Raw genomic sequence first — 15739 nt, forward strand, 5'->3', positions numbered from 1 at the left:
CATTCTACCTCTGACAGAAATGTTACTTACCATATAGAATACCTTTAGAAATAACTGGACAAAAGAACATTAGAAGAGGATTCTCAAGGATGACTTGGCACTATAGATGTGAGGCCTGGAGAAGGTTCGAATCACCAGAAACAGTGCCAGGAAGCTACATACTGGAAATGGTTGGAAGTTCCAATAAATTGTGTGATGACCATAAGACCATATGGATTTTCACCATACCAGACCAAAAGTAAGTGATGGATAATAACACTAATCTACACTGAGTAACTTAGGATAATCAGGACAAAATCTGCTTCAATCAATGGTTAAGTGGAAACCCAGGAATAGCAATAAACACCCTTAAGCTTACTTTTCAGGTGGTGAGGTAAAAAAAGAAAAAACAAAAAACAAAAAACAAAAAACCTGATTAACCCTAGAGAAAGAACATTAAAGGTGACCGCTGAAGAATTATTTTAAAAGACAAGAGCAAGAACAAATAGGATATACATAAGGGAGGGGAAAAAAAACAAAGGAAATGAGCCCAACAGACTAAGTTTGAAGATAAAGGCTGCCCTATGAAATGCCTCAGGATTCTAAAAATAAATCTTAATGAGAAAACAAAATACAGGATTGTAATACCAATATACTTTTACATATGAAACTGACAAGATTAGGCTCCCTTTGTCTTGAGGGCCCCTGGGTGGCTCAGTTAAGCCTCTGCCTTCAACTCAGTCACTGGGGTCCTGGGATGAGGTCCAGCACTGGGAACCCTGCTCAGCAGGGGAGCCTGCTTCTCCCTGTCCCCACAGCTCATGCTATCAGATAAATAAAATCTTCAAAAAAAAAATTTGTCTTGACTATTCGATGTGAAGGCTGAATTTTTTCTGAAGGAAGTGTATGTACCTCACACAAGTAAAATAATTAAGTATGAATGGGAAATATATAACCATATTAATTTCAAGCTTTCTAAGCTTTCTTAATGTAGTATAGGGAATAAAGTCTTCAAAGAAATGCACTTAATTACTATTTTGATTCCTTAGGGCAGATCTCACTGTCACCTCTCCAAAAAGAAAGATTATTAATATATAAAACACACATACAATACAATGACTGCAGCAAGTACAAGGTTAAGAAATAGAATACTCATGAAACCCTATACATCTTTCCCAGGTGGCAGTGGTCACATCTCCCCTAGAATAAGCATGTTCATGCTTTTTTAATCACTTCCTTGTTTAATTTTATTGTTCCCTATGCCCCTAAAACTTTGGCTTTACTAGTTTTGAACTATAAATAGCATCCTTGTCATTTTTCTACCGTGACTAACATCTTTTGCTCAACATTCACCTATAGACATGACCGGAGTCCATTAATTTTCATGGCTGTGTAGTATTTTGTGTAGATACACACTTGTCTGAACTGGATCTATGGTTACTTCCCATATTACTTATATTATTTATGACATAACCTCTGTTATTTATGTACCTAAGGGCAGGGCTATTCAGACTAAGGCCTGCAAACTAGCTGATTCGTAAGAACCAAGCAGTCCATGACATTGGGGGAACAAGAGCCTTGTCTGCTGACCGGCGGTTTAAGTAGCACTGATCTATGGCTACGTACTGGGAGAACAGCTAGGTTTTTAGTGAAAAATGGTCCTCCTCTGCTCATTTTTTTTTTTTTTAACTTGTGGAAGCTCCTTATGAGTTTAGGATAGCAAATACCTCATTTTGAGGATTTGGGGGGAATTGTTTTTATTACAGTGTCCATGTTGAACATACTAAGATACTCCCCTTCCTACTTTGGTCATGCCAAATAGAACATGGTTGACCATGTTGAACCTAGATAAAAAGATACTATGCTTATTTAGGAACTCTTTATAAACTGGGCATCAGAGGATTCTTGCAGCAAAAAGCAAGCAATAGATGAAAAGTCCTATATTCAACATAAATCTAACACTGTCTCTATAAGCACATAAAATCATAGTACAGAATCATACCATAGGAGTATGGTAAAGAATTAACTAAAATTGAAAAACAAAACAAAAAACAAAAAACAAACAAAAAAAAACACTAAAATATAAAACTGAAAAGCCCTACAAATTAAGGAAGTTTTTTATTAAATATTAAGAAGAAAAAAAAAATATTAAGAAGATACGTGTAATTCTTAGGATTCCTATTAACTGGTTGCTTAAGATTGTAACAGCTAATACTACTCATGTTCACAATTAACAATCAATACCTTAGAGCAATGCTGTCCAATAGAACTTCCGGTGGTAACTGAAATTTTGTCACTGCTCAAAACAATAGCCATTAGCCATATATAGCTTGCCAGCACTCACAATGTGGCTCACACAACTAAGAATTGAATTTTAAATTCTATTGCATTTTAACTTTTAAAATATAAATAGCCGGCTGGCTAGTGGCTACTTTACTGAACACAGCAGTGCCAGAGGATGCTATTTTCATAAGAATTTTTTTTTTTTTTTTTTAATTCACGAGAGACACAGAGGGAGAGAGATAGGCAGAGACACAGGCAGAGGGAGAAGTAGGCTCCATGCAGGGAGCCCAACGTGGGACTCGATCCCAGGTCTCCAGGATCACACCCCGGGCTGCAGGCAGCGCTAAACCGCTGCGCCACTGGGGCTGCCCTAGTAAGAAATTTTAAACTTCTAAGGATCAAGTCCACACACATCACAAATTAAAATTTCAATTAAAATTTTAATTTGTGATGTGTGCATCCAAGTAACTTTGTTCAAGGTAACAAAGATCAATTCACAAGTTTACAAAGCTAGACTATAGGAGCACAAAAAGTAACAAACCATAGCAAGTTCAGAAGAGAGATTTAAAATGTGTGCTTATATAAGATAATGAAGAAAAGGCAAAAAGTTCAGAAAGGATCATTTGAAAATAATTTATTATCTTGGGTACTTCTGGCAATCAGTTAGTTATAAGGCATTTGAGACCTCAGGGTGGCTGAGTATGGCCCAGGCAGGCTGAACACTATCACTCTAATCCTTTTATGCTGAAGAAGTATTTTCTAATTGTGCCATAACGTTCTTCACATTATTCACTGGAATAGAGAAAGGATGGCTAAATCTCTGCTTCAGTTAGCTTGTGACAAATTGCTTAACTGTGCAAGGATGGTCCTGGAATGGAGGTGAAGGACAAAAAAAATATCCGTTTCCTAAGCCTTATCAATGTGAGAGCACCTCACATAGGCTTCTCTGAACACTGGCCCGCCTAGAACTGCCTTCTGTTTATCTAGATTTCATATTTTACAAGGTACAAATACCTTATTCACTCCTAACTTAAGTGTCTCAAAATTTTGGGGAAGGGGTGGGAGGAGTCTGAAGTAAGACCACACAAAGGAGTGTAATGGAACACAAAAATTGGTAGTCACTATTAACCCCCCTGGATCACTGTTTTTTATAATAAATGTAAGAACCATTTTATTCCCTTTAAAAATTGGTCTACAATGCTTTCCAATCTTTTTGGCCCTCCCAGCAAAGACTCTGAATTTACCCAAAGAAAAAAAGGCATGTTCCCCAAACACTGTTTTATCTATTAAGGTATTTTCACATTGTGCTTGTACAGAATACTTTTCTACTAATTTACATGAGCAGTGAAGAGTCATCAAATACTATTTCATGTATACCAGGGGATACATGTACTTTAAAAACAGTGTTTTTCAAGGATAGCAGTTTTAGCTTTCTTGTCAAAGAACACCACCAACCATTAATGAATATTCTCCTGAATTTGCTTGCATCACAGAATCTATAAATTATCCAAACTAAAATTTCTTTTCTCCATGGTAAATCAAAAATCTGATTTTACTATTGACAACAGCAAAACATGAGAAAACAATACTAGTAAATTCATACAGAACATTATCTCCTAGTTAAAATAATTCATTTCAGTTTAGGGCAGGTCCTATTAAGGCATATGTAAATATTACCAATCAGGAGACAACATGAATATTTAAAATGCTGATGATTCTTACTAAGTTCCTACCTGAACATAGTCAACTAATGACAACCACAGAAAATATTTTAGACAAATATTAAGAGTCCATTTAAACCATTCTATTAATTGAAGCCTATTTCTAGATTTAGATACAACTTATTAAAAAGTATGATAATGATTAATTCAATAGGACTCCATCACCAGATCTGTTAATAAAAGTAGTTGGTTAGAAGAGAATTTAGTTTTCTGGAAAGGCCTATTTAAAAATTTTTCCATTAGGCTAATTTTATTAATTATAAAACAAGAGTGACAGCTAAAATAATTTGAGAACCTAGCCCAATGGAAAAAAACATACCAGCATAAAGCCCTAAGGAACCCTTTAAAAGACTTTCAAAAGCTTTGCCACAATGAGAGGATCTTCATTAATCTTAGAAACTACTAGTGTTGAAACATTTGTCAAATATCTTTATAGAGCTCACCTATTGCATCATACACATATTCCAAAGAAAAACTATTATGTAAGCAACCACCCAAGTTTCCAAATATTTAATAAACTATCTCAAGATTCAGATGGTTACCTGACTTAAAAACCTAACTCTGAAGGGAAATCTTAGAGCTTAGACCATTTGCACAGAACTATATGCTCTGCAATGCTACATACCAAGTATTTTCCACAAAGGCCAGTGTGTTAAAGCCCTTTTAATGACTTCTGGTTTTCCAAAACAGTATTGTTGCTCCACAGGATTTTAATGTCCACCATAACAAACTCCTATTGATATCTAAGGACATTTCTGGAAAGCAGAACTTTCTCTTGCCATTTTTACTAATTCTAGCCAAGAACCTTTGGAGTCAGAGATCTTTTCCAAATTCAAAATTTCTCAGATTTTAGAATGGTACTATAGTACATATACTTCATATATATATTATACAGCATTCTCCAGGAGGCCAGCACCCCGTAATCACAATATTTCTGCAACAAAATTTAAAAATATTGGCACTTAATGGGATAAGATAAAAATAGCAACATCTCAAGGTTTTGTTTCCAAATCAGTTTAGGTTGCTTCAAGAAAGCTATAAAAATCTTAAGTAATTTTTGGACTTCAGAATTCTATGCATAAGGGACTCTGGGCCTGTAGCTTTATAGCAAAGTTCCAAGTGCTATTGTTTTGTTCAACATAATATACATCATATCTAGACATAATAAGTCAGTTACTTCGGTTGCCAGAACCTTGCAGAGTAATAAGTATCTTTAATATATTCTATCTGTGCTCATCCACTCCTGAAAGAGGAGTAAACTATGGACTTTCCCAGTACTACAGTATATTAAATAAAAACTACTTTCCCAGATTTGCCAGACTCATTTATTAAGCTATCAGTTCACTGATACAAGTTTAAGAGGAAACACCACTAGAAATATTATTCAACTAAAAAAAAGTCCATCTTTTAATATGATCTTCCTTAAATCATGAAGCCTGTTCTTGAATTTCCATTTCAGAATCTATTTGTGACTGTGATGTCAACTAGACCCCACCCCAGAAAAGTTAAATCTCCAAGTCAATGAGGGGAGAATATTAGATATATTGGAAATAGAACTGATTACTAACAAAAATTAAGAAATCCCAGACTTGGTACTGAGATGGCAGCAACAGTGCTACTCTACTATGCATACAAGCCACCTGGTTAAAGTGCAGCTTGAGTCAGGTTTGGGTGGGGCTAAGATTCTACATTTCTATTACAGATGATGCTAATCCCCAAAACCACACTACATTAATAAGTGGTGCTTAATACACTCAAAAATGAGAATCATTGTTATCAGCTTAGGGCTAAAGGAACTGTTCTAGTTTTAGCTATGATTTTAAAAATAAGCAGTATGCTCAAACTCACACAGCTAGGAGAAAACCAGTATGAGAAATCTGCTAGTCAGGTTTCTAAGTCAGTAGAACTTGCAAGAAATCCTATTATTTAAACCGTTTTCCTCCCCTCTCTTTAGCCTTGCAAATGTGTTGAAAGGTCTGCTTTAACATACTTTAATTAGATAGAGCAAACATTTTTTTTTTGATAGAATCTATTTAACAACATCAGACTATAGAAACACTATATCGATACTCTAAACTTTTCTGAAAATTTCAATTGTTATCTCCTCCAAGTCTCTGGACACTTAGAAACATCCAAACCTCAAAACCCAAGTTTCAATAGCAAGAAACGTATAATAAATTTAAAAAATAATAATAATAAACTATGTAAATCTAGCAGCACAAATTCAAAGAACAGTTTACTGTCGAATTGTATGTTGCAGTTTTAGGTATGAAATTCATCCAAGAAAGTGGCATGCTGGAAGACATACATATATCATCTCTCAGTAAGTCCTCTAAAAGCAACCAATTTTTCTCCACCAGCTGAGTACTATATAAACCCATTTTATGAAACAATTATCAACTCTAGTAATCCATTATACCAGGCAAGACGCTCAAACTAGAAAAACAAGAAGATTCATCTCTTATATCCCATATTGTGGGGTACAGTTTCAGTTAGTGGAATGAAAAACAGAATCTTTTGCAATATTTAAATGCCTACACCTTAAGTTAAAAACAAACAAAATACAAAATCTTTCCAACTTATATTAAAACCTGGGCTAGGGGATCCCTGGGTGGCTCAGCGGTTTAGTGCCTGCCTTTGGCCCAGGGCCTGATCCTGGAGTCCCAGGATCGAGTCCTACATCAGGCTCCTCGCATGGAGCTTCTCCCTCTGCCTGTGCCTCTGGTACTCTCTCTCTCTCTCTCTCTCTCTCTCTCTCTCTGTGTCTACCATGAATAAATAAATAAAATCTTAAAAAAAAATAAAAAAATAAAACCTGGGCTAGTTAAGACTTCCTAAAGCTTGGCTTGTAGTATGTACCTAAGTATAGTAATACTTGTTATGTACCCAAAATAAATTAAGTGATCCAATCATTGGTAAACAATGCATACAAAGCTGAATCAGTATACCCATAACTGTCAAACCTTTATGTTAGAACTATAAAAAGCACTATAAAAGTCACTTCACTTTAAGAGATAAGAGATAAGTACAGTTTCAAGTTTTGAAAAAAACTGAGCAACAAAGAACTCTCCTTTACTTCAATTTTACAAGAGCCCCAGCATAGATATGAAAATACTTACATGGACAAGTTAGGAGATGGAACCCCCCTATCATCAGCTAGGTTCCCAAGGTGGCTCAGCGTTGAAGTCGAACTGCTCTCTATACAGCACTTCTCCTAGGCCCTCTGGGTAGTTGTATACTTGGTCAGAAAGTTCGCCCTAAAGAAAGGAATGAAAATAGTAGTAAATAGTCCTAAATTAAGAAAATTAGCTTGTTCTTCGAGCAGATTAAATTGACTTAAAGATTAACTGTGGGAATAAGTTTTAGTTTTAAAAGAGTGTTTCATCAGTCACATTATACAAACGATGTTTTCAAAAGGTTTACCATAATACCAAGTACTTTTTTTCTGTAGTAAAAATTTCCAAGCTGCTATAAGTACAAAATTCAGAGCTTGATGTCATGATCATCTTTCCAAGTCACTTTATCTACCTAACAGTTTCCAGCCTTCATCTAATTTCATTTTCACTTTTATTCATCTTCTAAAACCCAAATTTCTCAGTGCCCTAAAATTGAAAAACTTCCAAGTACCCTCATCAACCTGATGTATAATGTTCTGGCATGATCTGTAATCTGGAACTACCCAGAACATTTCTTTTACTCTCCAAATTTCAAGTCCTCTTTACTTAAAATGTAGAATCTTACTACATACCAAAAAGATCTTAGCTGATATGCCACTTATGTGAAATAATGCTTGATAATTGCCTTACACAGCAGGCAAGTATTTAAGGGTTGTATCTCTCCTCCACATACCTTAACCTATCTAGACTTTCGTCTACAATCACTAGAACTATGAATGTGAAGTGAACTATGAATGTGAACTATGAATGCTTAGCATGTTACAAAACGCTAAATTTGAGCCATGGTTATTACTGATTATGGTTTGCTTGGATGGATTTCTCACCTTCAAACAAAACTGCTACATCTATACTTCTAATCATAATTAGGTGGTTGCACTTTAAACTAATATAACCTGACAGGACTTCCTAGAAAAGGTGATAAGGAAGCCAGAAAAAGGATTAAACTAGAAAGTATAGAGTTAAGAATCAGAAAAATTTCAAAAGTACCCCAGACATATGTAAAGCATCTCAAAAAAATAAAAATTTTAAAAAAATAAAGCATCTCTCACCACCAGGATAGACGCATCCTTGTGGTTCTTCGACCTACTAGGAGAATATGCTCACACTCTTGGATGAGTCAAGAACCCATACAGACATATAACTGTGATTATAATCTTACTATTAAATTTCAAATAATATACTCCAAAACAAAGATTTTGATTCTTCCCACACCAAGATAATTTTTAAAATAAATTAAAAGCTGACTCATGCTGAAGACAGAGTTTATTCTCAATTATCCTGTCTTAGGATAATTACTCTGGGTGAAAAGACTCATCTCACCCCTACCAGGTATCCACACAGCTATTTTGCTTAATGTAACCCAAGAGCAGTGGCGTAAAATGTTAAAGATATTAAACTTTGGACATTCAAAAATGTTCTTCAGCATGATCTCTAAAACATTTCCATCTAACAAAAAGATACTAATAGGAAATGAAGGCCCTAAAATATGAAAGGCACATTTTAGTAAAATATGAAAGGCACATAGGCTAAGAGGGCCAGTTACATACAGGATATTTGTACAGTCAAAATAAACCATAAGGAAGTTAAATGAAAATGTGTAGAAAAAGAGGTATAGGAAAAGATAATTATTCTTATTTAGAATGGTATGTGTAATCAGTTGCAATCAAGTTCTTTAACTGAAGAGAATGTCTCGTTACATCTATGTGAATAAGCATGGGAAGAACTAGTCTTGACTGAAAGCAGTAGGTCTCTACCACACACACACAAAAAAACATTATTTTAGCCTAGTATCCTCAAATTATCAGCATTTCCCTGAATAACAAATATTGTCTTTACCAATGACTTTTTAAGAAGTTGCTACGTGGCATTCTTTCCCCAAACCCCAAACTAAAGTCTAATTATGAGAAAAAAAAAATCAGACAGCCAAATTGAAGGACCTTCTACTGGATATCAGGCCAATACTACTTCTCTAGGCTGTCAAGGACATGACAAACAAGGTTAAGAAACTGTCAGAAAGAATTGGGGAAAGCATGACAACTAAATGTAATGTGGTACCTTGGATTATCCTGGAACAGAAAAAGGACATTAAAAACTGATGAAATTCAAGTAAAGTCTGCAGTTTAGTTCACAGTAATGCATCAAAGTCAGTTTCTTAGTTTTGACAAATGTACCACAGTAAAATGCTAATAATAAGAACTGAATGAGAAGTATGCACCTCCGTACTACCTTTGCAACTTTTCTGTAAATCCAAAATTTCAGAATAATTTATTTTATAAAATTAGGCGAAGTATTCACATAATGGACTACCACTGAGGAATAAAAGTAACAACCTACTGATCTACGTATCAGGGTTAAGTATCAAAAAATGTGCTGAATTAAAGCCTTTTACATAAAATAATGCTAACAATATAATTCCATTTACATGCAAGTTTTAGAATAGACAGATCTATGGTTTAAAAAAAAAAAATCAGAATCCTGGCTGCCTCGGGAAGAGTAGGGCGGGGGGAATAGCATTTGAAGGGGTAAAAGAGAAGTTTCTGGCAATGCTCTACATCTTGATAGATTTGGATTACACTACTCTTATTTTTTGTTAGAACCTACAAAATGATAGATTAAAGATCTGCGCATTGTATCCAAAGGTTTTTCTTTTTAAGAATAAACAGTATTAAACTACAGCACATACTTATGAACTGAAGATTGGTAAAGTGTTCTGGTGTCTCCAACTTTGAATGAAATACACGGAAAAATGAGATGGATTGATGGATAGCAGGATGGCAAATAAAGCAAAATGTTGCTAAATGAATCTAGGAGAGGGTACAATTCTTTTGCCTTCTATGTTTGAAAATGTGTAAGTTAAATAAATCTGACAAGAGAGGAGGCACCGATTACGTGATCACTGCACCTACTGTAACTCATTTAATTAGGAGCCAATCTTTCCTACTAAATGTAAACTCCTCAGGGCTTCTTTGTCTTCATGACCATGATCTGCATTCTCACATTTGTAAAAAAATAATAATAAAGATCAGGGCCTTGCCTGACAATCATTAGCCATATTTCTGCCAGGTTCGTCCCATCGATTCTTCCCCCCACACAGCACTTCTCCCCTTTTAAGAGTCGTCAGGTTCCCACCCAAGCTGGGGGCTAAAGGTCGAAAAACTACGGGATAGAAAACATCTTAAAAGACCCAAGATGCCACCACAAAATCCAGTTAAATCTGAACATCATAGGGCTATAAACTGTGTCCCCGACTTCAGGTTTCTGACCCAGCAGTTTAGCCCAAGACACATACACGCTCAAATATTTTGGGCAAGAGTTAAAACACGTCACCATCATTCCTGTTGGCAGTCAAAATAGCACTTGATAAGCCACCCAAGCCTACCGTTCTCCCTCTCACTGCCCAGGAATCGTGGCGCGGACGGGAAAACGAAGCCATGGTGACTAATCCTCAGGCTCCAGGAGGTGACTGGGGTGAGTGAAGGCGACTTGGCCCAATCAGGAGCGCCGCAGGGGGCGGAGTAGCAGCCCCGAGGCTTCCAGAAGGGGCCAAAGGCCTCTCCCTCGCTACCTGACACCGGGGCTTCCCTGCCTCCGGGCCTCGAGTGGCGTCAACTTTCCTCCACCAGAGGGGGGCCGCACTCCCCGCACCCCAAGAACCAGTCCTCCTTCGGCAGCTGTCACAGGAGGCCGCCGCCGGGCCCGCCCCGCTCCATTCATAGGGCCCCAGCCGTTGCAACCCTTCGCGCCGCCCGCGGGGTTACCGGAGGCGACGGGGCTCCGGGCGGGGGCTGCGGGAGCAAGGCCCCTCAAGGCTGCGGCCCGGCCCCCCTCCCCGGAAACAGCAATGCACCACGGGAGAGGGGTGGGGGCCGCACGCCGCCGGGAGACTGCGCCGACCCCCGGCGGAGACCCCCACGAGCGCCCCCACACGCACACGCCCCCTCACCTTCACCGCGGCGGCGGCGGCGGCGGCGGCGGCGGCGGCGGCTCCCGCTCCGCCGAGCGCCCGGCGGCCGCCGGAGGGCCCCGAAGCGCGCCCGCCACCCCAGCCCGCCGCGCCGGCACCGACCGCCGCCACACACACCGCCGTCCGCCATGTTCGCGGCAGCCGGCCGCGGGGCACTGCGGGCCGCCGGTCGGGCGGAGGGGCCCAGCCGGCAGGCACCCGGCAGCTCCCCGAGGCTGGCCCCGCGCCCCCGCGCCCCTCGGGTCGGTACTCACGTGAGATAACGGCCCAAAGAGTCGGGTAAAGCGTCTTCTCTTTTTCGGCGGAATTTTTAAAGAGGGATGTGGTTACCTTGAGCAGAAATACCCAAGGCGGCCTGGGCCATAGGCTGCGGGGACGACGTGGGGGGAAAAGCGCGGCACCGACACCAGCTGTGCAGCAGTGGCGGCGGCGGCCGAAGGGAGAAATAGAACAACAACGCGGGTAGAAGAAGAATGGCGAGGGCTGGGTGGGGAGAGGATTCGGCCTCGTCACGCTGCAGAGCCGAAGACCGAGAAAGGATGAAAAGAGGCAGAGGTGGGAAAAAAAGGAAACACTGCAGCCGAGCGAAAAGCCAGAGAGTGTGGGAAGGCGGCGCCGGAGCCGCCAGTATTTATGGTAAGGGGGCGGGGCCTGATGACGTCACAGCCGGCCGGGCTGCCGCGCGAGCGGGGCGGAGCAGGGCTGCGGCCCGGGTCGAGGGGAGGGAGCGGAAGAGAAAGGCGTGAGGCGCGGGCAGCGGGGTGGGGGGCGAAAGGGGGCGGTGCGGGCTACCCTGCGTGCAGGTGCCCAACGCCTGTGGCTTCCCGCCCTCCCGAGGGCCGTCGCTCCTCACCCGGCGGAGCCCCGTGCGCTCGGACGGGGGCGGGCGAGGGGAAAGGGACGCGCCGGGGCCGGGGCGCAGCGTCGCCCGCGCCTGCAAGCCCCGGGCGCCCACGCTCCCGCCTGCGGCTGGCCCCGGCGCGGTGGGAGTTGGGCTCGGCGCCCCGGCGGCCACGACTTCCAGAGTCGTGCTGAGCCGGGGGCAGCGGCTCGCGTGCACCGCCTGGGGAGGCTCTAAGGGAGGCCTGCAGGGCCTTCGCCGGAGCTCCGCCCCTCGAGAGCGCGACGCTTTGGGAGGGTTCCACCGGCTGTGCCCGGGGACTGCCCTCCCAGGGTGAGTTAGCGCACTCCTCCGTGGAAGCCAGTTCCTAAATGGCCGGGATGGATGGGCCCAGCGCTGGTGAGGTTACCGAGAGCCTCCTGACCGCGTGAAAATGTCCCCAGTGCGCGTATGTTACAACATGGTGCAGTAGGATTTTTTTTTTTTTTAAAGGAGTGTGGCCTCTATGTCATTATTTAAAGGGTTGGTGCAATTACACCCAGCCCTTGTTAATGAAGGGTCAGTGTTGGTGAGAGGATTACTGATGTTACAAACGCACGATACTTTAATCCTCCACTTCATAACAAACTTTTTAAACTGGGGAACCTAATATGACCTACATGACTTTTAATTTATTCTCATCTTTTAAAAATGTCTTCATATTAGTGATCAGAAACTTTTGAGTCCTCTCATGCTAACTCCTTGTGAATCAAGAGTCAATGACATAAATGAAATGTATATTTATACATCCCTCCCAAGTTAAAATCTATGAGATTAAGACCCTGACCTTTTTCTTCGTTCGTTTTTCCCCACCTTCAATTTACTTTGTGAGCAGCACTGTGTCTGATTAATAAATCATAAATTAGAAAAGAAGAGTAATAGCCTTCCTAGATGGAAAGATAGAAAAGCTGAAATGTAGGCTTTTGGAGGAAAGTATTAGGTAAAAATTGGGAGCTGTGGATGCTCCCTAATTTTGTTTTTCTATATTTCACTCTGCTATATCTTGACTTTTCTTTCATTCCTTAAAAATTCTTTTTGATTCAGAACATTTAGAAACACAGCACTTTACTAAACCCCCTGGTGGAAGGAGGTGGCTAGAGATGAATACACTACTTGAAATCTTGCTTACAATCTAGCAGGAGAAATAAGACAACTACACAAAATAAATTTTTTTACAGAGAAGTGATATGCAATGTGGAACCTAGTGGAGAGAGGAAACCATTGCAGCTGAGAGAAAGGCTGCTACGGAAAGGTAGTGATAAATTTTGAGAGCAGATGTTCCAAACATTGGGAAAAAGTGATTTTGAGAGCAGATATTCTAGGTAAGGAAACAAGTGAGAGAAGGCACAGAAATGAGCCAGTTTAGAGAATTGTGAGTGGGCTTTCTGGCTCCAGTGTAGGGGCCTGGTTGCTAATGAGATAGAAAAGGTAGGTTACAGTGAGATCGAGAAATGATCAGAGCTTGGACTTTATTCTGGAACCATTTAAGCAGGAACACGATATACTCAGATGTTTTCAAAAGATTATTCTGGTATCAGTGAGATTAAAAATAGGTAGAAAGTTTGGAAGACACAGTGTGGGGACTCTTTAAAAAGTTAAGAATGCTAAGGGGATCCGAATGGATGGGAGAGAAAAGGCATAGAAAGCTAGAAGGTAATCTTTGAATGTCAAGAGAGATAAGAAGGTGTCAAATGATTTGGGTATATTAAGCTAATTAACAGGGAGGATTCTGGAATTATGAACATAGGTAGAAATAGAAGAACCCAGTTTGGAGGAAAGAATATGAGACTGCTTTGAGCATAGTTGAAGTTGTTATTGTAATATCCATGTAAAGATGGTCCAAAGGCCCCTGGAAATAGGGAGATCTGGAGCCCTTTGGGCTATGAATTTGGGAGCCTTTCTTATAGACATGATGATTAAGAAAATGTTGAGGTCTACAGGAAAAGGGATGTAAGTACAGGAACCTGAGAAATGCCAGAGAGAAGAGAGGCTGGCAGAGAAAACCAAGAGGACCAGCCAGAGAAGTGGAAGGAGAATCACCATAGTACAATGTCAAGCCATGTAAGAAGGATGGTGTTCCAAGATAGAAAAAGTGATTAAGATGTCTTATCACTCAAACAGGATGGGAAGAGGGTTCTGATTCTGGCAAGTGACAAATCATGGGTAAACTCTGATCTCCTGTTAAGTTTGGATTTTTATCCCTAAAAAGTTTCAATCATGGGAGTGGTTTGAATTTCAGAAAAAGACGACTGTGAAGATAGGAAGAAGGAGGGCTACAAGCAGAGAGAACACTTGGAAAGCTATTGTAATGATCCATCAAGAATGATAAGGGCCTGAAAAGAAGTTATCTGTGACTTTTAACTGAGTAATTTCAGTGGAGTGGGAGGCACAGAAGTTAAATTTGAGTGAGGAGTAGCTGAGGTGAAGTCATTGGATGTTGACCACTCTTTCAAGTGGAAGGTACTGGACCTGAGCCTAATTCAACATCATTTATACTATGAAGCAATTCAACAACCTATTATTCAAACGACACGCCCTCATGATTAGTGTTTGTGTATTCAAAATTAAAGAATAATGCAGCTAGCACTATTGTATTTATTGTAGTTGAGGAAAACAATAGAACCTTAAAAATTGTACTGCAGTGGACTAGCCAACATAGTATGTAACTTTAACAGAACGATAGCTTCCCTAATGAGAACAGCATATTTAATTGTGTTTGGGGTTTGAGGTTTTGGTTTTTTTGCCAAGTTAGGTTACTCATATATAAAAACACAGGTAGTGCCAGGGAAACTATTATTATTAAACAGAAAGCTCTAAGATAAAGTGATACAGTACCATTCACACTTAGGTCATCCTGGTCCATTGATTCAAACTTACTTGCTTTTGTGCCAATAGTTATAAAAGTTGGAATGAATTAGATTGATGATAAAAACAAGTCACTCAAAAACAATAGGTACACCTAAAAACAGACTATAATAAAAATATCTTGTTATCACATATATAAATATGACAAATGTAGAGCCCAATTATAATCAAGAGTAAAAATACCAGTTTAATGGGAATCTTTAAAGAGAGCTTAATAAGCATTTTTATTGCTAAAGTGCATTCTTTGAGTACTCATTATATAGAAAACTAAAATATATAGTTTTTGTTTTGGGTGTTTTCTGGGGATTTTTAAAGTTTTAATGTTAAGTTTCATAGGTAATGGTAATACTCTGAAATTCAAGCATTTTAAAGAATACTTTGTAAAAATAACATCTTCAAACTGATATATAGTAAAAAAAAGTACATTAATAATTTAATTAATCTATGATGTATAAATAATATTTCCACAGTTCAAGTTTTCACAGTCAAAATATATAGGTTTTGAATAATTAAAACATTCACATTTTTAAAAAAGTTTTATTTATTTAACTAATCTCTACACCCAACGTGAGGCTTGAACTCACGACCTCAAGATCAAGAGGCCCATGTTCTTCCAATTGAGCCACCCAGATGCCCCAAACATTCACATTCTTTTTTTTTCTTTTTGATAAGCAACATAGCAAAGTTTATTGAGTGATAGTAAAGTGATAGCTCAAAGCTTGCAAAGAGGGAAGGGCCCAAGAGGGTTGTCATTGGAGTTTCTAAGTCTAGGGTTTTTATGGACTTGCTGAAGGGCTTTTTTAATCTAATTAACCCTCCCTGCACCTGTCATCCAATCAGATTTTTGTTATCTATCACGTGGGAAAGGGGA

At 39.7% G+C, this 15739-nt stretch overlaps 1 protein-coding gene and 1 long non-coding RNA gene across 19 annotated transcripts in view; one reads left to right on the forward strand and one right to left on the reverse strand.

The window, feature by feature from the left end:
- Positions 1 to 11743, reverse strand: part of AZIN1 (antizyme inhibitor 1) — a 32232-nt gene extending 20489 nt beyond the window's left edge. For all 5 annotated transcript variants that reach the window (XM_077846845.1, XM_077846841.1, XM_077846842.1 and 2 more), the window contains exons 1-2: positions 11378 to 11743; positions 7103 to 7240 (exon numbers count right to left, since the gene is read on the reverse strand). The gene's annotated coding sequence lies outside the window, so the exon portion shown is untranslated. The remainder of the gene's footprint in view (positions 1 to 7102; positions 7241 to 11377) is intronic.
- Positions 10532 to 15739, forward strand: part of LOC144283132 (uncharacterized) — a 71364-nt gene continuing 66156 nt past the window's right edge. For 4 of the 14 annotated variants that reach the window (XR_013351482.1, XR_013351487.1, XR_013351483.1 and 1 more), the window contains exon 1: positions 11268 to 11759. This is a non-coding gene — a long non-coding RNA (uncharacterized LOC144283132). Of the gene's footprint in view, positions 10628 to 11266; positions 11760 to 12060; positions 12413 to 15739 lie in introns of those variants that run through there. The other 10 variants (XR_013351481.1, XR_013351486.1, XR_013351490.1 and 7 more) reach the window with 7 other exon arrangements.

The sequence above is a fragment of the Canis aureus genome, chromosome 14 (assembly GCF_053574225.1).
Source record: "Canis aureus isolate CA01 chromosome 14, VMU_Caureus_v.1.0, whole genome shotgun sequence".
In the NCBI taxonomy this organism is placed as follows: domain Eukaryota; kingdom Metazoa; phylum Chordata; class Mammalia; order Carnivora; family Canidae; genus Canis; species Canis aureus.